The sequence below is a fragment of the Dermacentor andersoni genome, chromosome 5, assembly GCF_023375885.2.
Source record: "Dermacentor andersoni chromosome 5, qqDerAnde1_hic_scaffold, whole genome shotgun sequence".
In the NCBI taxonomy this organism is placed as follows: domain Eukaryota; kingdom Metazoa; phylum Arthropoda; class Arachnida; order Ixodida; family Ixodidae; genus Dermacentor; species Dermacentor andersoni.
Genome location: NC_092818.1, coordinates 169349213 through 169372837, shown reverse-complemented (window position 1 = coordinate 169372837; position 23625 = coordinate 169349213). Strand labels below are relative to the sequence as shown.

Genomic DNA, 23625 nt, shown 5'->3' with positions numbered 1-23625 from the left:
AATAAAAGCAACTTGAGGATTATACTCTGTCGCTACACTGCTCGATTGCTATTCGCATTACCGTCGACAGTTATCGTGAGATGAGTTATTCTACCGTATTTTTCTTGTAAAATAAAACGTACCTGTTTCCTTTGTTAATTCAAGCGACAATGGCTTCCTTAGACGCCGCAGTTGATTTTAGTCCTTTGTGTGGCTCAAAAATCACACGATTTCTTTTCCAACCCCGAGATTAAGATTGCACAATATAGAGTAAGCGTGCCTGTCAATTTCACTTTCTTGTTCCAAGTAATGACCAGTCTGAAACACTAAAACCAGCGTGGCCTTCCGGAGAGCGCACCTGCTTTGCATCCTTAAATCACTATAGGTGCGGAGAGTCGGTTGAATAGACGGTGACTGCTGCAATTAGTTGAACGTCATCATTTGTGGGAATCCAATAGATTTTAAAACTACATACAAAGACCCATGCCCCTAAACTACGTTTGTCAGATGAGATAACCGTAGAACGCTCCTGATAAAAGCCTCAGTTCTCCTGTACGTGAACCATGATCGCTCAGTGGCGTAGAACTAAATGCTAATCATTGTCTTGTCCGCTTGAATTTCTTGTACCGACAGAGTTTAGCTCCTCCTCTAGATCTCAGGGACTGCAGTCTGTAGTCACAGTCGGACAGACCTAATTCACAAACCGTTTCTTTCCTAAAAGCTGTCGTTAGCACGCTGCCTTAGGAAATACGAGGTTCTCTGTACAAATCAGCTAGCACCGCTTCTTAAAAGTCAATAGTATACAAACTGCCCTGTGAATAAGAACCTATAGAGTGAATAAAAATATGACAAGTGATGTAAAGGAATGAGCGCTAGGTACTCTGGTGCTCTAGTATCGGCAGCTTCAATTTTCAACAGCTGGACGGGGCGGCACACAAGTAATAATGATAACACCTGACAGTAGCCCTCCTGATTAGTCATAATGATAATAGCGCTACTATAAACAGGGAATAAATTTGCATAAAATAAAGGTGTTACCCTAAAGAACTTAGTTGGTTTTCAGAAAAAGGTACTAGCTCAATAAACAAAGTGGACTCAGTGCCTTTATTACTTACCTCGCAATTGTTTCCTGCCGTAAGCATGAATTGGCTGGAGGTGAACCAAGACTGCCACTTCGTAACCTTAGCAGAGGCGGAAGCTAACCGCAATACCGCGTGTGGTGCAGCACAGAGATTAGTGGCGACTGCCTCATTATCATCTTATTTATACCTCGTTTCACTTTACTTTTTGTATTCTTCCTCTGGTGAGCTATCGACTTCTATCCTCGTTATAAATAGCTTGCTCTTGAGTTGATACGATTCGGGTCATTACGAAGATCACTTGCGGTTTTCCGAGCTAAGGCCGGTCACCACGTCGTGTTAGTTTCGAGCTTTTGTCTCGTTAATGGGCAGTGAAATTTTCCGAACTTATTGCTTGCTTGTATACCATGCGATGACGTTGCGTCTTGTTGCAAGTACCTCTCTTCAATAAAAGACAGACCTCAACTACTTGTCCCGGTTTTAACGCATCAATGCTTCAGCCCATAAAAGTTGTGGATGTGGGACAAATTCAAACAGATGTAATATTCGTTGTTTATGCATAAAAACAAAGGAAAATATTATTTTTGTGCGCGATGATAAGTGGCACCAATACGGTGGTATAACGTGGCAACGTAAACCATTATCGCTTGAATAACTCACCTAGAGGATTCTACAGGACATCACAAGTTAGTAAAATATTTATAAATTTCTGCTGGGCATTTTTTGTTCATATTATCGCGTTGGTGAGTACCTACTACGCCTTCTCTCTCAGATATCTTGTTGCACGAGCATTTACTTCTTATTTCGCGTAATACAAACTCTATCCACAAGAGGCTAAACATTTACGCCTTCTAACACACCATATCCGCCGACTACGGGGAGTGTGAGCTCGGAGGCCCTAGCCTCCCTATCGGCGATGCCGATCTGTCACCACCCTCCAACTACCCACCTCCCACGCTCTAATTTGCGATGCCAGGCTTGCGTCACCCGTATCTGAAGCCTCATTCAAGGTGTCCCGAAGTCTTAACTTGCTAAATATTTGCAATGACTAAACGCTTGTTATTCATTTCCAATGGATACGTCTTGCGAGCTCACCAGCTACAAATCGCAAATTGCAATTTGTGCCGTAAAGTGTTTAATTAAGAAGTTAAAAGTTATAAAGTTTTCCTAATTAGCTGAATATGTGTTTCAATTTCTCGTGCTGATAATGTGGGCCTCTTCAAATAATCCACCTCAAGGACAAGAATTATGCTATCTGCCACAGGCGACTTTTAAAAATTCCATAAAACCTAAAGATGATAACCCTGTATAGACAGAAAGAGGGAGAGCAGGGAGTTGAAAAGCTGGTCTGGCCCAAACCCCTCCCCTCATTCGGGAAATCAAAAACTCTACGTCTATGTAACGCACCGCACAACCTGCCTAATAGTTCGCCGTCCGGACTGCCGATAAAATGACGGCTTCTGAGGTCTTTTAGGATGGTGAAGTTCATGCGTCAGCTCTCGACAGTAGAAACAAAGCAAGTTGCCCTTCTATCCTCTTGTCAATGGTGGCGTCGAAGACCGTTGGCTTAAACCAATTTAAGAAGCCGAACGGCTCATTTCCAGCATCTATATTTGCTGACGTAGGTACATCAGTGTATACCTATCGTTACGGGAAAGTAAATGTAGGTGAGCAGAAAGGAAACTTTAAAAGGTAAAAATTAATGAAAGCATAAGCAAAGCATGGCATTAAGAGGGTTTGACCCCAGTTTGACTATTTCTCATGTACCTTTCAGTGAGGCTAGCGTAAGGGCACGTATCAACTCCGGTGACACTTGGGAAATTGTTTTGCTCAAGCGCTAAGCTCCTTAATCTCTGCTAGGTCACAGCCGACGTACATGGGCAAAATGTCATTCAGGTGGAATGAACCGTGCAGCTCGTTATCTTGGTTTCGCTTTCTTTGCGATCGTGGTGCTCCCCTTACCGTCAGGCTCACCGTCGAAGAGCACGCTTCGCATGGTTTAATTATAGTTTCTTTTTTTCCCGCGAACGAACGCACCCGACCACGTGCGGCTTATTTTATTACGCCAATCTCTTCACATATCTCACACACAGCTCGCTATGTTTCTGGGAAATGTCAGGATGTGAATAGAAGAGACAAAAGATTTGAAAATCAACAACACAAGAATAAAAAATGGCAGAATAACGTGAGTCCCGTAGGGTATACTGATGCGGCAATCGCTGTTAAAGAGCTCAGTTAGCTGGGAGTAGGCACCGATAGGCTATGGTACACTGTCATTTGTGTTATTATTAAAATTGTTTTTACTAGAATAAATGAAACAGTGCTATGGATATAGAAAGCGTTATTCATTGCTTTTACCGCTATGTCATGTGCACACTGAACGTTCAGGCCGATTACTTTCTTTCCTGCCCAACAACATGTCTGACAGAAACACATCTCAATAAATCAGAACGTCGAATACTTTGTACTGTCGCATTCAAGATATGTTAATTCTATGAAATGTTTTTACTCGGGGCGCACACCTTCATTAAAGTCTGTGGGATGCATTTGCTGGAACTTCCTATGCCAAAGCGCGTCCGACAGTACCTCACGAAGCGCATACGCTCGTCCTCTCGGCACGAAATAGAGAAGCTCAGGGCATGTAAATTGTTCCACTGTGGTGACTGGCCTTTGTGGCATTGTTTCCCATTGACGTCTCGCTCCGGTTGCTCGACTTTGCCGCCATTTCCAGTGTCAGAAGCCCTTTTCCGCTTGTCTACGGCCAGAAAGTCGTTGTCAGAGGGAAACAAATATGTATAAGCTAGAATAGAAGCTTATACTCGAACTCTAACAGCTGTGAATAAGAAGGGGAGCCCAGGGACCCGTGTTGGTTAATCACAACTATATGAGGCCAGCACTTACTAAAGCCAATGAAAGCACAGGGGAAATTATTTGCATTCTGATTTAAACTGTACAAATGATAAAGGAAATAGGAGGGAAATACGACGAAAAAGAACGACTTTCCGCTGGTGGAAACCGAAACCACAACCTCCGCTTTACTCGTGCGTCACACTGCCAATCCGCCTTTTTCATTTTCCTGTGCTGCCCTCTGGCGCACGTGGCTGGAAACATTTTCGAAGGGTGCCGGAACTTTCGCCGGTTGATTTGTGTACCTGCGCCCGCGTCAGTTTTGCATTTCCTGGATGTAAGTCATTATTAGACAGCTTTAGTTGGGCGTTCGTAGCAGCTCTGCGTACGAAGCAAACCTGGGGAGGCTTCAGTGCGCATGCGCAGTACGCAGGAGCATGCACGGTATCTTGCGTGCGCCCGCAGCTTTTCAAAAGCTGCGTAGTGTCCGCTGTGGGCACAACGTTCTTTGCGGGACGTTCTCACGTGTCCACGAGAGCGCATTCTTCGATATCGCTCTTGCCGAAGATATGGCTCCGGCTTGTAGTTTGACTTCGTGGCGGCTGATATTGGCTACACAGTTCCAGAAGGTGGCATATGGCGGCGTTGAGTGGCACACTACCGGCTCCTGCGCCTGCAAGTCAGCAATCCCCTTCTCAATTTTTGCGTCCGGCCAACTATTGCCGTATCGTGCGTGCGCGCTTTGCTACACACGCACGACCTCGTGCGCTGCTTGCGGGGGTGGTTGCGGACGGCAAACTTAAACTTCTAATTAATGGCTTCTCCGGGGCAGAACATCGTTCCTGGAAGCCATGAAGCACTCAATGACTACTGGGTGAGCAGGCCTGAGTGCGCTTTTGCGCAAACAGTGCGGCCTCTAAATGCACGCTGAGTTCCCTTTGCCGACACGGATGCCTTGGAGTTTGTTGTCGCTGATTTCTGCACTTGGAGCTCGCTTTTCTATTCATTTTAAACATTATTTAGACATTTCGCATTTTCAAGAAGTATTCGTAGGCAGCCTTCCGCACCGAATTTCTCGAAGCGGTGAACTTGTTTACATCGACATCTACAGACAGATCGTCGTTAACGTCAAATATTGTCGAAAAGGTGCATCGCTGATATGAAATGTCAAAACGCAGCAAAATATGCATGTCTGCGCGTATGTGCCACATTGTTCCACCCTGACACGAGTCAAGATGAGCGGCCGAACCGCTTAAACAAGAGCAACTGTGATCCATGTAACATATTACGGGGTGTTTATTTATTTCGGATTTTCGCTTTTCTTGAACTCCATCACGTTTACAGTTTGTGCGTGCTATAAAACACTATTAAAGAGAACTGTGCTCGCATAAATCAAGTGCTCATTTTTAGGCCGTTTTGTTTTTTCGCGAAAACGCGGACACCATCACTGACAGCGTTGTCACCAGTACACTGACACGTACACTGACACCAGTAGCGAGACTGTTGTTTAGACTGCTGTATACCGAATGCACCGTCTCTTGTTTCCTGTTTGACGCAGAGGTAAACAGTATATCTCTGGAATCGAGAAATACGTCGGCATAACAACACGAACAGATCCACTCATGTACTTACCGAATGCGACTGGCAGCCGGCTACGGTGACGTACAGATGTTGGCAAAGCGCTGTGTCGCCGCTTGCCGCTTACTGTGTACGCGCCGTACGAAGTGAATTGCAGTTGATTTCCAATCACCAAGGACAGAACTGAACTATAAAAGCAGTTTCCTTCGTCCTAACTGCTTACATTTCAGTTCAAATCCGCCGGCAGCCGGTGCACGAACACGACGGCGCCAGGCTTAACCTTCGCTAGACAGGATCAACATTGGCTAAAACTTCATGTGCATGGCTTGATAGGGTTGCAGCTTGTGCATTTCAACTTCCTAGGCATGTTTCGACTCACTGTTAGCGCGAATTAATACATATACAAGCGAAATCGTTGTCGCTTTCGTGATGTCAGTTATGGCCGATCGCGCAGCGTTCGCTCAAACGAGGGTCGGCACGCTGATTTTGTCGGTGCCGTCGACAAGAAAGCCCGTCGCAGTGCGACAACTCGCGCTTGTCGATTGCGTCGTTGTCGGTCTGGTATAATGAAATGCTTTCAGTGACGCACTGTACTGAATAGCCCGTCAGTTGTTGACATGAGCGTCTTGTGGGTATCGATCGACCCAGTGTTACCGCGCCTTGAGAGAGTACGCGAAGTCGGGCACGCGGCTGCCACCGCCAGCAAGTGAGGACCAACGCTGCAAAAAGACTTCATCAGCAACGTGATGTTATTAAGTGTCGCCCAAGTGTAGCGCACGGGTTTTTCGTTAAATTTGCTGGCCAATTAATGAAAGCGGCAACTAGGTGGTTCACGGTGCAGTCCGAACCACTCGGTAGAAGCCCTGGCCGCTTTCTGTTTTAAAGCGGAGTTGCAGTCTTACGCGACACACGTTTTCGGCACCGCCACGACGTCGAGCTACCAGTGGAGTATCGACGTGGTACATGGCACGAGGTTTTGCAGCAGCGCGCGTCGAAGCGCATTTTTTTCTCTTTTTCAGGGGATTTTCCGGCGCACGGCGACGCGCGCGAGCCGTCCAAAACGTTTCGCGACTAATCCGCTATGGCAGGGCGCATGCGCTGTCGCGCCATGAAAAAGGCGGATTGTGTTAATGCGGTGTCTGTTCCCAAGCCCACATCATCACGTATATATTTATAGGTGCTGGATTTTGCCTTTGGTGCATTAGCCAACGCTACTCAAGGTGATGGCAGCGCATGTGCGAATTAAGCTGTGCAACGTAAGTTTAGTAGGTATTAGTGCAGCATTGTCACTTCAAAGCACCTTCTTTTAGCGGAAGGTTCCTTGAAAAGTATTTACATTCAAGAGACGTTGAAGTAAGTTACTAATGAACGTGGGCACAATCTCAGAAATTTTCATTTTTTATGCGGTTCCTTGTCTTGCGCGGCATTTGATGAGTCACATAACATGCATTGAGACTTCTATATTGGTATTTTTATCGTTAATACAAGCAAACGTACGTTCCCTTGTTACAAAATCAGCTTACTGAGATTCTGGTCTCGCCGTTTATTACCTCTTTCAGCTACCGGCAGACAAATTCGGCGGACTTATATTTCGACTATCAGAATGCGCTTGACTAAATGCATGCGAACTTTGAATGCGAATAAGCTGAATGATTTCAGTCCATCAAGGCAGTTTGGTGGTCGACATTCGGAGCTTTAGAACCCTATTAGTCAACCGCTGAACAAGAACGCTGCCCATCTCGTGACCAAACGGCTGAGTGGTAATAGGGATAAATGCGCCGCATTGTCATTTTAATTGCGCGGAACGCTTAGGAGGTCCTCCAGGAAATAACTGACCCAACCTCCTCTTGCGCACCCACCCTGCACACGCGATGCCTTAGTGATGGATGGTGGGCGCCGGCGCAGAGAGGAAACCGACATCGCGGGAAATCCTCTGGTGCGCCGGGACTACTAATCGTCCGTGCAGTTAGCTTCAACAAGAAGACACGTCTTCCGCATTTACTGGTACACGAACACTTCCAACTCCCTCCCGAACCTCGAACCTCGATTTTCGGCTCGGAAATAAATAGCGCAGGCAGGTCAAGGTTGTCTCACACACTTAGGTTTGAGACGCTGCGCGTGTTATAGCTGGGGAGGCCTCAGCTCGGCACGTTCTGCAGAAGTGCAAATTAAAGGCTGCTCGCTTTTAATTGACGCTATAACGCTATAAGACATGACGCTGACGTTGCGCATGTGCAGTGCACTTAATTCGTAATATATATCAGTCTGACAAAAGTGCGCCATGTAACCGATACACATTTTTAGGAAGCAAGATTTTTATTTTCTTTGGAGTGATAGACATACGTGAAATTCTAAAAAGCATTCGCATCAATGGCATCATATTGTCCCAGAAACTCAGCAACTGTATTCCATAGACTCTCCCGCGCGCACAGTGGCAGAAACAATTGTGTAGGCTCTGAAAATTTCGTGTCATGTAGTATATCTAGCATAGTATCTTAAGCAAAGAAGGAAGGAAAAGACGACGTGTTTTTTCGTCTGTTTTCTTTTAGCGGAAGACCCGTCTTGGTGGCCCAGTGGCTATGCCGGTCTCGAGAGGAGCGTGAGTATGCTGGTTTGATTCACGGCCACGGTGAATGCATTTACATTCGAGGCCGAATGGAAAAGAAATGCTGGTTTACGTAGGTAATAAAAAAAAAATTTGGAGGTGAACTAATTACGGAGCTCAACACTACATTGTCCCTCATCACTTATTGCGCGCTTTTGGGTAGATAAATTTCCCAATTATTTTAATCGTTCATTGAACACATTTTGCATGCGCTCCCTTGCAATGAAGAAGTTCGAAGCCGGCATTCTTCTAAGCAATATTGATTGTATACGTCATCATAAAACTGGCTATAATATCTTTGTTAAGTGCTGACTAAAAGTGTATATTGCTGGCGGCGCCCGCCGATTCCGTGAAATATTGGGGATTGTCATCGTTCAAGTGAGCGCTGTCGTCGTCATCAACCATAGATAGGCTTTCCCGTTTTAGATTTCTATGTTTCGAATATTCGCCGTCCTTTTTCGATGTTTCAATTCTAATTGCAGATGTTTTTTTTCAGTGAATATATTTTTCTAAGTGAATAACCATTAACAGTTTTTTTTTCTTCGTTGGACAACTTATCGTTTGTTTACGGCGATTATTTGGTTCGCTAATTTTGTTCACAGTGAAACGTATGAAATATAAGTTATCGGGTTTTACGCGCCAAAACAACTTTCTGATTAAGAGGCACGCCGTAGTGGAGGACTCCGGAAATTTCGACCACCTGGTCTTTAACGTGCCCCTAAATCTAAGCACACGGGTGTTTTCGCATTTAGTCCCCATCGAAATGCGACCACCGTGGCGAGGATTCGATCCTGCGACCTCGTGCTTAGCAGCCCAACACCATAGCCACTAAGCAACCACGGCGGGTACAGTGAAAGGTACAGTGAAAGTGAAAGGGTGTGGATACTACTTTTCTCCACTGTAGTTTCAGCCAACGTGCAATGCGGTCCACTGTTAAAGGTAACACTAATGTGCGGCTCTCACTCTGTTGGTGCTGCAGCTTCAGGTACATACTGAAGCTACGTCAATGCACTGCACCAATGCGTAGAAAGGGTCCAGCGCCGCCAACCAGAAGTCATCTGCTGCAAAGCGGGATGATTCCACACTTGTCACAGGGAAAAATTCGCATGGAATTGACATTCCTGTGTTCCCTTTAACAGTGGACCGCACTGTATATAGTAACTAAGTCAGTGAGAAGCAGTCTAGTCATGAAAGGAACAACGTCGTACGCCGATATGACTATTCAGAAAATACCAGTCAGTGCACGTCACAAAACAGCAGATGTAAAATTATGTTTTATTTGTAACATTACGCTAGCGCAGAGTCCTAACAAAAATGCAAAAAAGAAAATAATAATAGCTCAACACTGCCCAAATTACCCTCAGTGACTCCTAGTTCCTCCACCGCAGTGACCCTAGCGCGAAGAAAGCTAGGGCACGGATCAGGACGCCCCTATTCCCTTAGAAGATATCTCGATGACTTCGATCGAAATTTTAACGCGATAGCGTTAAGGACCCCATGTCACAGATAATCCAGCATCGGCGTCGGCAGCGAAAACATCATCCCAAACCACGCATACCCAACCACGCAGGCCCTCCGTATAGCGCAAAGACCTTACTGAACTAATCGAATTTCTGAAAGTAAAATGCTTCAAAAACCAAATCGTTAAGTACAACTTATACACCACCTACCGACAAGATATCGTCGAACTGCAGTTTGAATATACGCGAAAAGATAATTTTGTTGCGCGGAAACTCTAAAGTAAACCCCTTTCATAACGCTTCTACCATTCATGGAGCTGCGCGCTGTTAAGAACGGCCAGCTGCAGTGCAAGTTTGCCAGCCACTTACGCCAGCGGTGGCAACCTCATCTTGGAATGCCGCCGCCAACCACTAGCCACGGCGTGACTAAGTCGACTTTGTGTCGCGAACAATACGCACGTCCTCCACTCTCCGTCGCTTCAGCTAGATGCGTTTGACGAAGCAGGTTTTGTGCTGAAACCACCACCGTTACGCTCTAGCCTCGTCGCCGTTGTGGCTGAAGGAGTTCGACGAAGCAGGCTTTGTGCGCAACACGACAACGCGGACCTGATCTGCTACGGGTGGGGGAGTTGCCGCGAGAACCTCGTCGTGGGCTCCTTCCCACGCGCCGACCAAGACGCAAGACAATGTGCTACCCAGGCGCGCTACCCGGGTTGGCTCCGAGTTCTACGAAATTCGTGTGGTGTGGGTTTCGGACCATGAACACGTGTGTGTGTGCATGTGTGTGTGTAAACTGTCCCGCGGAGAGGCGGCTCGCTTACGAGGACTAAACGTACGTTCGCGTCACCTTGTATCGCGGCAGGGCCGAGTGTTTAAAAACTGCTGTTGTGCGGATGCTCGACACACTTTCTTAAGCAGTCATGTTAGACTGAGACACTCTATCAAGCAGTCGTGTTAGACTGACGTACTTTCTCTCGCAGTCATGCTAGACTGATGAACTACATGTAAATACTGTAAATAAACCCATATTGCTCGTTCTCGATGAGAAGCAGTCCTTCCCTTCATCAACGTCCTCAGCGTGGATAAGTTGGACGACGGCATGGGCCAGCTACCTTCGAATTCATGCCGGACTCCAATCTTGACAACGGATCACGAGCGATGGGATTGAGCCCCGAATCCTGACAGCGCCGAGCTCGGTTCCTTGCAACAACGCCATCGACATGTCTCAAGCAAGAGGCCGCGTTTCTACTTTGAAAGCTCACCTTGGTGCATAGCGTTCGCCGCCAGCGTTTCCCGGTAAACATTAGGGTCACATAAGCTGCAGTTGCCGGGAAGCGGGAGAAGCTGTCAGGGACCTTGGAATTCTATCGCGTTCCACTCTTAAAGGGGAAGTTTAAGCGTCCCCCACAGTTTTCTTCCTTATCTGTGATCGAATCTGTCGACTAACTGGATGTGTAGAAGTCGAATCATGGTTATATTGTAAGCTGAAGATCTCGGATGCTCTATGAACTACTGCCATCTTGGTAGATAGTAGCAAACGTACGTCAGCACGCTTTGTCTGTGTGAGAAACCTATTCTAATTTAAGCAATGTCGTGTAGCGTCTGGCGTCAGAACGGGCAAGCTTGTGCCGGCAAAATACTTCTCGAACTTCCGAGAAGCCCAAGTTATTCGAGGAATTCGCTTCGAGGAACTGGGACGCCTTTTGTGACCCTAGTAAAATCTTGTAGCATGGCTCTCTACATGATTAGGCTGCGCTGAGTTTACTTCACTTTTACTGCTTTACTTATTCGCTGTCTTGTTCGAATGTACTTACAGTTTTTGGCAGCACTGAGGCTAGCCGACAAAAATAGAACTCACGTCAAAGCTTTTCTAAGGAAAAAAACGTTATATGCTTAAATGAAATATTAAAAAAAAGTCTACTAGTGAAGACGGTTGGTAAGCGTGTGCTCTGAACGGGATAAATTTGTTTCCGACGCGATGAATAATTCAGCAGAACTGCCAACAGTATCTAAAAAAAGGATATGAACGGTTGAATGGCTTAAACCTGTTTCTATCAAGTTTCGCACTCGGAAACTACATATTCCCCATCTTAATCTGGAATTTGTTTTTTTTTTTTTATAGTGTAGAATATGCACAACTGGAACATTTAAAATAAGATAAATAGAGATACAGATTTACCTTTCCGGTGAATTCTGCTGTCGTAGTGAGATGGCTGTTTTCGCCACTTCTCATTTCCTTTACAGGGAACATGGAACAAAACTGTTGCATTTTTAGACATATAGACCAGTTTTATTGCGAACATTATGTAATGTCGCACCGTGCTTGTAGACATCATTGGTGCCACATCGTGTTAGACTGCGAGCTTTCGATGTGCATCGAATCAGCTATTGCGAATAGAGGCGGTCTTGAATGTCCGCTCTAGAATTACCACCCCAAAATGCCCGCTTTTTAGGTTGACGAAAATTTCAAAAACTGTTGGAGGTAAACAAGACTATTTGGAAATAATCCAAACTAGGATTTGGCAATATTTATGCCCTCCTTTAAAGAAAGCTTCACGTAGTATACCACATGTGGGATATAGCACATTCCACGGCAACATGTTGGTGCTTGGATAGAAATAATTATTCTCAGTCTTTGGTACGAGTGTTCTTTTTCTTTCTTATATTTATGGAGTATACGGAGCTCGTGAACAAAACGTTACTATAATGTGACTGAAAGTTAAAGATGTTATCAAGCGCACATACCACACTTGCAAGTGGTGCAGCGCCGAAAAGCACGTTCTGCGTGTTAGATCTACAGACCCAATGTTTCTGGGCAGTAATTACAGTGGCGCTGGTGTAAAGTATAGTATGATATCCTTATCTAACTTTCAGAAATAAGCAAGCAGGAAATAAGCAAACACTGAAGCGATTGTTTTCACGCATTAGCAATCTCTAGCTTCCAGTATAAATGCTCCTGAAAGGCAATTCCGAAACGTTTAACCGAGAAAACACCATAACTTCTAGCATTAGGTGATGTGTCAGTTAAATTGTGAGACATTAATTACTGTGAGAAACATTCTGCAAAAGTTGAATCTGAGGCACTCAATGTTCACCAGTTGATCACTTATCTAAGTAACACTGAAACTACGTGAAGTTCTATACTGAACAGTGCAACTTCAGAGACAAGTGGACACGAGAAGCACCAGTGCTGACTTTCAGCAAAAATGTATTTCGAAAGCAAAAAGCTGCATTCATGTCATACCAACATGCCCAAACAGTCACCTGAGTTCGAAAGTAGTTTATTTCGAGAGCACACTTACGTGCGAAAAGATACAATGACAAAACAAATGACAACATACAGGGGGGATAAGGTAACACAACAGGAAAGGAACAAACAAGAACGAGAGAAAATAAAAATTTTCGTGGCGATACATACAGGTTGCCCCATCTATCTTACACCAATATTTAGAAACGTGCAAATGCCACGTAGCTGGATAGAACCAAGATAATGTTGTGTGTCGTCACTTGGAGATTCTAAGGTTACTTTTGCATTGCGCCTAATGATATAATTAGTCGTTATTAATTGATCAACTTCTCAAACATTATAATTAGATTAAAAGCGTTAGTGAGAAAATTGTAGAGCAGCATGAAAAGCCCCCGATACAGCTTTCTGTTACTCAGTACGTGCTACTTAAAAGTTATTTTCCAAGCGTGAAAGAAGTCCCTGAATACAAGAACAGTGCCTCCAGCGGCAAGTCGCGCGGTTTTTCGAGTCGAGCGGCCGCGGCGGTTTCCGTTTAGCCTACCCTATTGCTTAGTGAAAACGCTGTTTTCAACAATGGTCGATTTCATCACGGGCCTGTACTTGTTTTCTACAACTCTGAAAGAGTAATACACCTTGGTGGACCACTTTGGCGACTTGTTTAGATGTTGCGTGTCGTAGTGGTAAATGGGGCTGGACTTAAATTTCGAGCACAGGCGGGAACCAGGCTGACTGGGGTCGTCAATGTTCTCGTTCTGGACTTTCTGAGTGTCGATACAAGCTAAGTCAGGAACGGAGGAGGAATATAACTGAGCGACTTTCTTGGCGGGTTGGCAAGCGTCGTTGGCGTTCTCTTGCTGCCGGTGATGCTTATTTCACCCAGTTGCCACACCTCCGTCCATTCAGTTTTGTGCGCGTTTTGCCTCGTCTGTTCACACGCAAGGAATAGGGCAGTCGTGCTGGGGTTGAGTCAGGCAAACCATTGGCGGGCCTCACTGGAACTATGGGTTGCACCAGCCAATCAAAGACAGTCTTAACTGCGCTTAGGTCGCAGCTTAGGCGTTCTATTCTTCGGGTCACTATGCGTCATTAGCAGTCTAATCCTATAGGCTGACTCATTACGGTTTAATACCGTGGGTTCCTCCAAAGCGTCTATCGCGATGTCATGGGAATCGAATTTTGCAGTGTGACGGAACTGAACGAAAACAAAAAAAAAAAACTATAAGAAAAAAAAAACCTGCATTTTTGCCCGCAACGAAAACGTAATCGAACGTTATTTATTATTGTCTTTCGGAGTGAAACCAAAATATTTTTGATCGGTTTTTGGTTCAAGGAGAAAGTCGGCAGTCCCAAACAACCGACTTCAGGCAACGTCAGAGTTCGCGCTTATGTCTCAGGTAGTGATAGTGCGAGCGATAGCCCGTCGAACACTCCACTAAGCTAAGCCTGTCGCGTGGTGCACTAGCTGATCAGCATAGTCGGGAATCGCAGGGCTTGCGCACTGAAACGCTTTGTTACCGAAGTTTGATCGTTCGTTTGTGTTCGTTTTATCGGAACTACGGTCTCGCATTTCGGCGAGTACACTACATGACGTGCTTCTGAGACCATGCTCAGTGCCTTAGTGCCTTGACTGAAGGCACTGAATATGATGTAATTTATAATCCACTTATATTGAAGAAGAAATTTTAATAAAGAATGTTCCGGCAGGTTTTGTTGTGGTCACCTCAGGTGCGGCTCGAAGTCCTTGGACTTGTGGGGCATATTAAAAAAATTAATGTTTTTTATCGTTATTTTGCTCCGCAAAAGTTTGCATGCGAAGCTAAACCGTTATGAACCTTTACGAATATTTTTGTTTGTTTGTTTGTTAGTTTGTTTGTTTGTTTGTTTATTTGTTTGTTTGTTTGTTTGTTTGTTTGTTTGTTATGAAGTAGAAACGGAACGGAACGTTTTTCACTGGAACGAAACTAAAACCAGAACAATCCGACACCCTGCTAGTTCAATCCTGGCGCTTCCATAACTTTAATGGCGGGAACACTTAGAAGTTCCAAACGTTAGCACAGAGGGAAGGCAGGTTGAGATTTTGGACAGACCCCGCCGAATGCACGTTCTCTGGCTGCCGGTGTCAAGCATTATTAGAACTAACACAATATCCTATTTCCAGACGTCCACACAGTGGTCGTTTGCATCAGGACAGGTGCCGACGTAGTACATGCTAGCAGTAGCATTTGTCACTGGTGACTTGACACTTTTCGTTGTCATGTTTGTATGTTCGTTGTGTCATGTATGTATGATTGCTCTCTGCTGACAGGCGTTCGGTGTCTTAATTCTATATGGCGCAAAGTGCTGAAACGTGACGTTTCAAGAAATACTTGCACTTGAGCCATGCTCCGTAGCGACACTTTTGTGCGACGTGTCGCTCTCTGCCACACTTAAAGCAACAGTTCTGGCCAGTTATTCGGCGTCTAATCTCGTAGGATGATATTGTGACATGGCAGTCCTTTAAGACAATCAGCAGGGATGGTCGTTCGATGGCGATCCTGCGGCAAGCGCTAATGCTGATGGTACCGGTGGTGGTAGACAAAGTTGGCATGGTGTTTCACGGTAGGGACCTTGAACGGGAGGTCTGGCTCTCTTCTCTGCTCTCAACTTGCACCTGCAGGACCTTCCTGACCTTTCGCACTTCCTCTTTCCCTCAGCTCGAAGTACCCCATCATCGGCCTTAGTCTCTTTCATGCGTAGACGGTAAGAACGACGACGCATTCGGGTAGTGATCTCATAAGGACACGATGAAGTATGACCGCGTATTTTAAAGCTGAAACCCCGAGGCTTTCGAGGCAGCTTGTCCGAAACTGCACCTCTTCTTAGACTTTCCGCAGCTGCAATACAGGAAAAGAGCGATCGACGGGTGTGATAGCAAGCAAAATGTCAATGTGGTCGTCAACGGGTGCGTTATAACTCCTCCGTTGGCAGATTTTCAACGATACCGCGTAGTTCGCTTCCGCCAGGCGCACACCTTCAATTTCCCGCTTCACGATTCCGGTTCATTATGATCTTCAGTACGAGAACTTTTCTCTGTCTTGTTATGGATCTTGGCTTCAAAATGTTCCCAGAAGCCCTGCCGCTCGCGCAATTCACGTGAGAAAACTGGTACCTGTAGTTACGATAGTGAGTGGAGATACCTTGGGTGGCGGTTTCGCTCAGAATGGCACGGTCTCCTGCCCTTGCAGCATAATTCAGAAGGAAACGGACTCGCCTCATGGTGTTGCGCATCTTGCCGTGGTATACTCCATAACTACGGTGTCTTTCATCTCATATTCGTCACCGTCGTTCAGGAGGTCAGTAATCTTCTCGTTGAACCCTGAAAGTGCCGAGTCATTGTCTTGCAGGTCATCTTAAATACCTTGCAGGTCGGAGATGGAAGGATCCTCGGTTTGTAGTGGTTGGGTGGTGGACGCGATGAGTTTTGTAGCAGCGGCTCGAAAGGCGCTTCTGTTGCGTCACAGTAAATCCATCGTCGGTGCTTCACGGCATCAATACCTATATTCAAAACAGAGACTGATGGCCGTCGTATGCGGTTTGTTAAACTGCCAAGATGGCGCTGACGCTCTTAACCTCTTAATGCCTTTTTAACCTCTTCGTCTTCTTCAGTTGCCTTAATATCTGACACGAAAAGAGACGCCCAGGCGGAGCACTCGCTGGCCACGTTTGTCGTGCTAACTGCACTTCTAGCGTCATTACCGTCCTCATCACTTTCTTTATTATCATCTTCAGCACCACCACTACGACAGGTACAAGCTGTCAAAAAATACCTAAATCCATATTTGAGAGTGCCACTGATAACGTACTCACACCACTTGAAATAAATATTCGTTCGAAGTCAGCGCTGTGTGTGTCAAGTCTGTCTACGTCTTATGTTCCACTGTTCAGCACCAGCCACGTCGTACCAACAAGCATCAAATGTTTAAGCCTTAAACTTCGCAATAATATACTTTTTCCACTTAGCTTCTGACGCACATAGCGTCAGTTTTTTCTACAGTAATTTTTCACAACAAAAAATAACAATGACAAATTTGATACACGCTAGGTCAATTACCTACCGGTCTACATGGTAAACTAAGTAGTGCGGACAACACGGGATACCCCGTTGTCGTGTGGAGCTCCCGCAAACCGTGACGCTAATACGTTTAATGAGATGTTTGTTCTGCTCGGTGACTGGACCTCTAATTGAGTAAGAGGGGATGGCACGCCATTTCCCAGCTGACACAGCCAAAAGGACACAAACGCTTACTTTTCGTCTGACCATTCTCATGTCGCTGATAAGGACACTAATTCGGTGCTGCATCAGCATGCTGTATGGGACTGAGACCAACGTACCATTGTTCTCCGGGAAGCAGTTTTCGATTACTGCAATAGATTAGTGCCTCAAGCTCTGACAATAAGTTTATACTTGTGTTATGAAGGGAGTGCAGCAGCATTGGTTGTGGGGCCAACGTTGACGCGGCCCGATTTAATGTAGCAGCTAATATCATAAAGGTTGCACTTCATGCTTGTTGATAAGGGTTTTCGAAACTGGCAACGATTTCATTTCATGTAAACCTTTGTTTGCCAACTTCTAGGGCAGAAATATTCAAGGCACTGCTTTCCTTGAATATAACCATTTTCAGTGCGAACTTTTGCGACAAATATTATTCTAATTATGAACTGGTAAAATGCGGGTAATATGAATGTGAGTAAAAAAGCTGGAGAGTATTCGGTTTTAGTATTTTAACACCTCTCCACAGACTCAGTCAACATGTTAGGACAGTTGTTTGCAATGACTGGTTTCTACACAATTTAAAGTCTAAGTTGCATTCTTTCTAAATATTTACTTTGATATACGCACAATAGGAACGAGTAATAATATAAAGGCATGCAGATACGTGTGCGCTTACAACGGTTGTTTATTGGAACCAGCATGTTAAACAAAAACATTCCCCCAGGCAGTCAGACATGCGTACAGTGAAAAAAGAAAGCACCCCCCCCCCCCCCCCAAGGCAATCAAAGGCGCTTATTGATTATAACCAAATCTGTATTTCTTTATTATCTTTAAGTACTGTTGAGGTGTCACGGATACATGTGCAACCACTCCGACAAATAGGGCATGTCTCTATCAGCTCGCGTGTGACCGTATTATTCTAAGCCCCCTAATACAACTGAAAAATGGTTTGCACGAGCATTCCTCGCATTACACGAGCGTGTGAGCAAGCGTTTTATTTCTTACAGCTGAACCATGCATTGTACAGCTACTAAACCTATAATAATTAATCTGCTTGTCTAACTTCTAAATACTTTTCTTTGCCACATGAAAGAGAAGTCTCATCCGCAACCTACTGCTCATCGAATTTGATATGTTCCATAAGTTTCTTTCGTTAGATTAGGTGAATGCTTGTCTTGACATGCGCATGTCTAACAACCTTGGGTGAATGCTTCTTTTGACGTGCTTGTTCAAATTTAAGCATCAGTTGTCACAAAACATCTGGTCTGTGTCTTTCATAGCCGTGGTTATTTTTTTGCTTGCTACCTAATTACGCAAATATGTACCAACTCGCCCAACAACGCACATTGATAAACTGCATATGGAGTACATTGGAGCACTGTCTCTTTCTTGTTCTAATTCACTGCGTTGCTACTTTAGCCATACCCTTGCGGCCCTGCTCTTTGGAGAAGCCGGACATCTTGCTTTACTTGTAGAGAGCCCTATCTCTAGCGTACGAAGCGATGAAACAAGACCCTAGCAAAGAACTGTAGGCCGGCTTCGGGGCAATGTGGCTAGAGCTCTGGAGCCATCTTCCTCTTCTCCTCCGAGCCCTTCCCTTGCCGCGAAGCCCTGCAATAACTGGAGGCAGCCCAAGTAATCTGTCGCCGTATACATGGCAGCTCCCATTTTAGCCTCCTCTGGTATTCGTTATATCTTTTTCGCAGTTGTTGATTATAATTAAAGACGCACCACTTAGGCGAAATGACAAAACGTCAGCTCATTGTGTACTCTGAGCATGGCTCTATTTTTTATATTACAGGCCGTAGCCGTGGCTCTGAAGTATGTATACCATCCTTGCGTGTCCCACAGACAGCCTAGCCACTGGCGACGCATTGCTTTCCGTGGTAAGTGATCAGTTCGTGGCGTTGGCGCCGCGCCTAGCTTTAAGAAGCTCGCGGCTAATTAAGACGGGAAACCTAGGACCCAGTTCTTCCTCGTTATGCAAATGAACTCTGACGTTCTGAAACTTTCTCTGTTTCTCTTTACTTGGCTCTCTTCTCTCGATTTTTTCCACTGTAAGCAAAGTTTGCACTAAAGAGAAACTTGGACAGTGTGTTTATAGCGCACGGTGTCTCCTTACAGCCCAGTACTTCGGAACGTGCTACTGTATACTTTATTGAGTATGTTTATTACGCAGCAAGAACAAAATAAAATGCTTCTGCTGCAAGAAAAATGTAATCATTGCTGGAGGGTTGGTCACGACACTTGAGATGCTGTGAGCTGCAGTGCACCCAGAAGGATGAACGCCGATAATCAAGTTGGAAATCTGACGCTTCCAGCCAAATGCACGGAAATCTCACTGGTTCATTACGAAGTCTGGTCGTTATGTTGATAAGAGCACGACGTTGCGTGCCTGCTCATTCCTGTGGCGTTGTTACGAAACAGAATCGACGTTCCATGAGGCGACCATAAGTGACGTAATTAGTGGGGCTTTATTCTGGACTCATTTTTGCCGGCAATTACGTTTATGGGAGGGCCCCATTGTCTTTGGATGCATTTGCATAGTATTTCCTAACATTCATGTTTTTCAGCAGCATCTTGTACACGGTACTTGAACAAAATGGGAATAAAAGCCTGCCATAAAGTGGTGTGTTTTGTTGCGCCTTGCGTCTCTTTTATGGTTCGTTTTTATGTTCTGGCCTATTGCGTAGATTTTGTGGTAAAGTACGAAGCCTAAGTGGGCCTCCTCAGGGTACGAGTTAAAGATATACTAGCACTGCTTTATGTATTTTTTAAATTGTCTAAATACGTATACGTCATTATTTTCTTAATTATAGACCCATATATTCCAATTTTACTGTCGTACAAAGACAGGATGCGACACCTCCCAGCAAGGCACTACGCTTCCGGTGTCGCCCAGTGCTAAATGTAAAACGTGTGGTGCAGAAGAGACCTACAAGGTGCCTGTTATGTCACTGTACTGCATAAGATTATAAGTTTACAGAAACAGGCTTAGCAATAGGCATTTACTGCGCAGCGTTCTTTCTATGTAGTCTCCTATTAGCAGTAGGCTTGGTGGCGCCGGCAAGGACGTCATGAAAAACCACTTTCTTCTTGTCGCACAGATGCTGCACGCATTAGCAGAGATCACTGCAAACTGCGGCCGGTCTCCAATTCTTCGACGCCATTAATCGGGACCGCTGGCTACTCTGAATAATCATGACGAGTAGCCTAGTGTGCTATCAACAAAGTTGACATCGGCTATTTTTGTTCCCACCCCTGTAAGAGCCTGTTAAGGCTTGCAGTATTAATAAAATAAAATGAAATAAATACCAAGTGACAACTTTGCAAGTTGGTATACTTGTATATTCAAGCAAACAGCGTGAATGACAGTACACAAAGCGTAAAAGAATAGTAGAGACGCTGTCCTGCTTCTACAGACGCTGTCTATGCTTCATGTGCCGTCTTTCGAGCTGCTGTTTATTGTGATGTTGTTGTTACGCATTGTTGTTGCGCCGATTGTGTGAAGGAAAAGCAGGGTTGGTCTTCTTAACTAAACATGCAATGACATGAAGCATTTAGTTCGCGATTGATCTTATTCACTCCCCCTCAGTTCCTCGCCTGCGAGTGTAATTTTATCCTTAACGTCTTGACAGAGAAAAGCCTCGGCTTTCATTCTGGAGCGTCTCTTCGTGATATTTGTATACAACTGACATTAACACAAACTCACAAATATCAGTCGTATTTTCCGTACTCAGCAGCACCTGTTACTATGCACCAATATTTTTTTATTGCCAGCTAGCATGGCTTATTGCCACTTCTCTTAAGTTCAAGTTGTCCAAAGTAATCTTAGCCTTAGAAATCGTAGTGAGTCAGTTGCATGAGTAAGCACTTGTTTTCTAACTTACGGCGCTCTTCGTTTTTCATCTGCGCTTGAGTTTTGTTATAAGTAATCTTAGTGATGCTTAAAAAATGTCTCACCGCACTATGGGTGGACACGTTTCACATCTCGTTGTTGAAATTTATATGAAGTGTCAGATTATTCCTTATTCATTCATTCATTTTTGTAATTGCTTATGAACAGCTCGCGGACATTCTCGTCCCTTGTCTTTATTCGACGCAAGAAGACCCGTCTATATACACAACATGTTTACGTTCTTACAGACATGTTTATATAATATCCATACAGCAGATTATCACAGGATGCAGCATGATATCCACATCGCGTACGACAACGAATGACTGCAGACAGATTGTCGTGCATTGAATGCGTCGTTATCATTGATTGTATGTAATTACTTACATTCGTGGCTTAACGCATTTAAGTTGAACAGTGGGCTATTAGGGACGCAATAGTGGAAGCCAGCTTACTAATATTGAACATCTTGGTTTCATTAACCTGCACCAAAAGCACGATACACGAGTCATTTCGCATTCCAGACCCATTGGTATCGGCAGCCATGAACTCGAAGTTAACCATGGGTTGAGCTTGACTTCCTCGCTAGGGGGCGAGGTTAAAGTGAAAAAACGAGAGCAAGGATTAAAAACGGAGTAAACCAAGCACAAGATCCAGTGGTACGACCTAAAGAAAACATGCTGAGGGCCAAGCTAGCACATAACCTTGAGAGTATTGGCCCGAACATTCTTGACATAATAAGTAGGCGTGAACAAACAGGCCGCAAAAGAAGGGAAACAGACCGGAAGCAAGCGTTACTCTACACCGTTTATTACTTAACATTGTCGTAATATATACCTAGTAAAAGCACGCGAGACTGCAGTGATCAAAAAATGCGAAAGCAGTGTTTTGGACTATGATTTGGTAATGCACACCAGGTCCCTAACGTAAAACTATTCCAATATGTTGTGACCATCTGCTGACCTGAAATTTGCGTAACCACCGATGCAAGCATCGGGCAGTGACTCGCAGCGTTGGCGGAAGAGCCCAACGAAACGCTCACCTCGTTTATAGGAGGTTACTTTTATTCGCTTTCAAAACGAATGGCATTGCCTAAATTGAGCGGGTTTCCTTATCTAACTACTGACTGACAAGAGGCGAGGAGGACGCTCAAGTTGAGAGGGTTTCGATGGGGCCGAAACAGCGCATTGAAAATAGATAACCGGATGAAGAAGGAGGTGCCGGTTTATACGATTGGTCCGCTTTCCCTTACTTTGCTTGCGGTGGCTTGTCTAAAATCGCGGCGGCGTGCAACGGAACGTTAAAAATTCCGCTGAAACGGATCCTCAGAAAAGAAGACTTGACAGAGCGATGTCGCATACGTGCCGAAAGGGCTAGATAACGTTATACAGCGGTGCAAAAAGTTTAGTTATATAGGCAAATAAACCCATGCTCTCTGGCAGGTGCGAGTAGCCAGTGCCTGAACGATCGGTGGCAGCCACCTTCCATCCCTTTCGGAACGGTGCAGTCTCCGGCTATTCAGAAAAATATCCAGTTTTGTTCGGCATATTAATACATCTTTAATGCGAACACGTAACTTTGACGCAAGGAGTTTTTGCGGTTTTGTGACGTCCAGTGAGAGACAGGTAAATTGGGTGCAGCCTGAAACATTTTGATCAATAGCAGAGGGTTAATAATGAAAGGTGTCGAATGAAAAATAATTGTTTTTCGTTTGTTCAGTTGAATCATGCATGATCAGTGTGTACACGTTATGTCAAATTGGGACCTATCGCGGTTTTCGTGACGTCGCATGACAGGCAGGCGAAGAGGCAGTGATCCAAAAAAGCTTTCTGACCAACCAACTCCCACCACAGGTCGTGGGTTAGAAAGCCTTAATGAACTATATCTTAATTAACTTTACCTTAATTCACTTTGCCTTAATTAATACGAAAGGTAATGTGCTAGACTCTTGACCAACACGATGTCAATCGGAATCCAGCTTAGAGATATGGATCGTGCGCCCATATCTCCAAGTGGGTTAGACTCCCATCAAAGGTGGTGGGTTCGTGCGCTATAATTAAATATATTCTAATTACTTGTGACTTCCTTAATTATGCCCTAATTAACACGAAAGGTCATGCCCACACTTCTTGGCCCCAGTTTCACGTTTTTCTACAAAGACATTGGTGGCCTAATTCGCCCTAATTAACACCTAAGGTGGAGAGTTCCACTCTTTATGAATTTTTGTGCCATTAATTTTTGTGCCATGACGCCTAACATCGGATTTTTCGACCCATGAGCAGTATAAGGCAATCGCCTTAAAGGGCAATACTCTTATGCGAAAAGTGGCTCATTAACTACCGTAAAGAAGCCCGTCTTGATCAGAAATTATACTTACGTTAACACTCGCATACAACACACACACGCGCGCACACCAACACACACTGCGATGCTCAATTTCTTCAAGGCCTGGATACACGCACTCTTCTGTTGTCCCACCAGGAATCACTGGTGGGAGAATGGGAGAATTCTGAGATGCTTTGGCTTCAACAGCAGCTCAATGCAGAGAACCATGTAATGGAATTAAAAGGAGACGATAGCGAAATTCGCACCGGCGTAGGCCGCCTGTTTATTTCACGCAACGACAGACCCGCAGTCCTGCACAAAGGAAAAGCTTCGTGTACCGTGAACCTAAGAACAG

The 23625-nt window shown here is 44.9% G+C and overlaps 2 long non-coding RNA genes across 2 annotated transcripts in view; one reads left to right on the top strand and one right to left on the bottom strand.

The window, feature by feature from the left end:
- Positions 1-23625, bottom strand: part of LOC129385146 (uncharacterized) — a 254529-nt gene that overhangs the window by 86209 nt on the left and 144695 nt on the right. The window lies entirely within an intron of this gene.
- LOC129385147 (uncharacterized) lies at positions 4561-20345 on the top strand. Its single transcript, XR_008612732.2, has 4 exons — positions 4561-4779; positions 8033-8082; positions 18849-18933; positions 20155-20345. It is a non-coding gene; the product is annotated as an uncharacterized lncRNA (long non-coding RNA).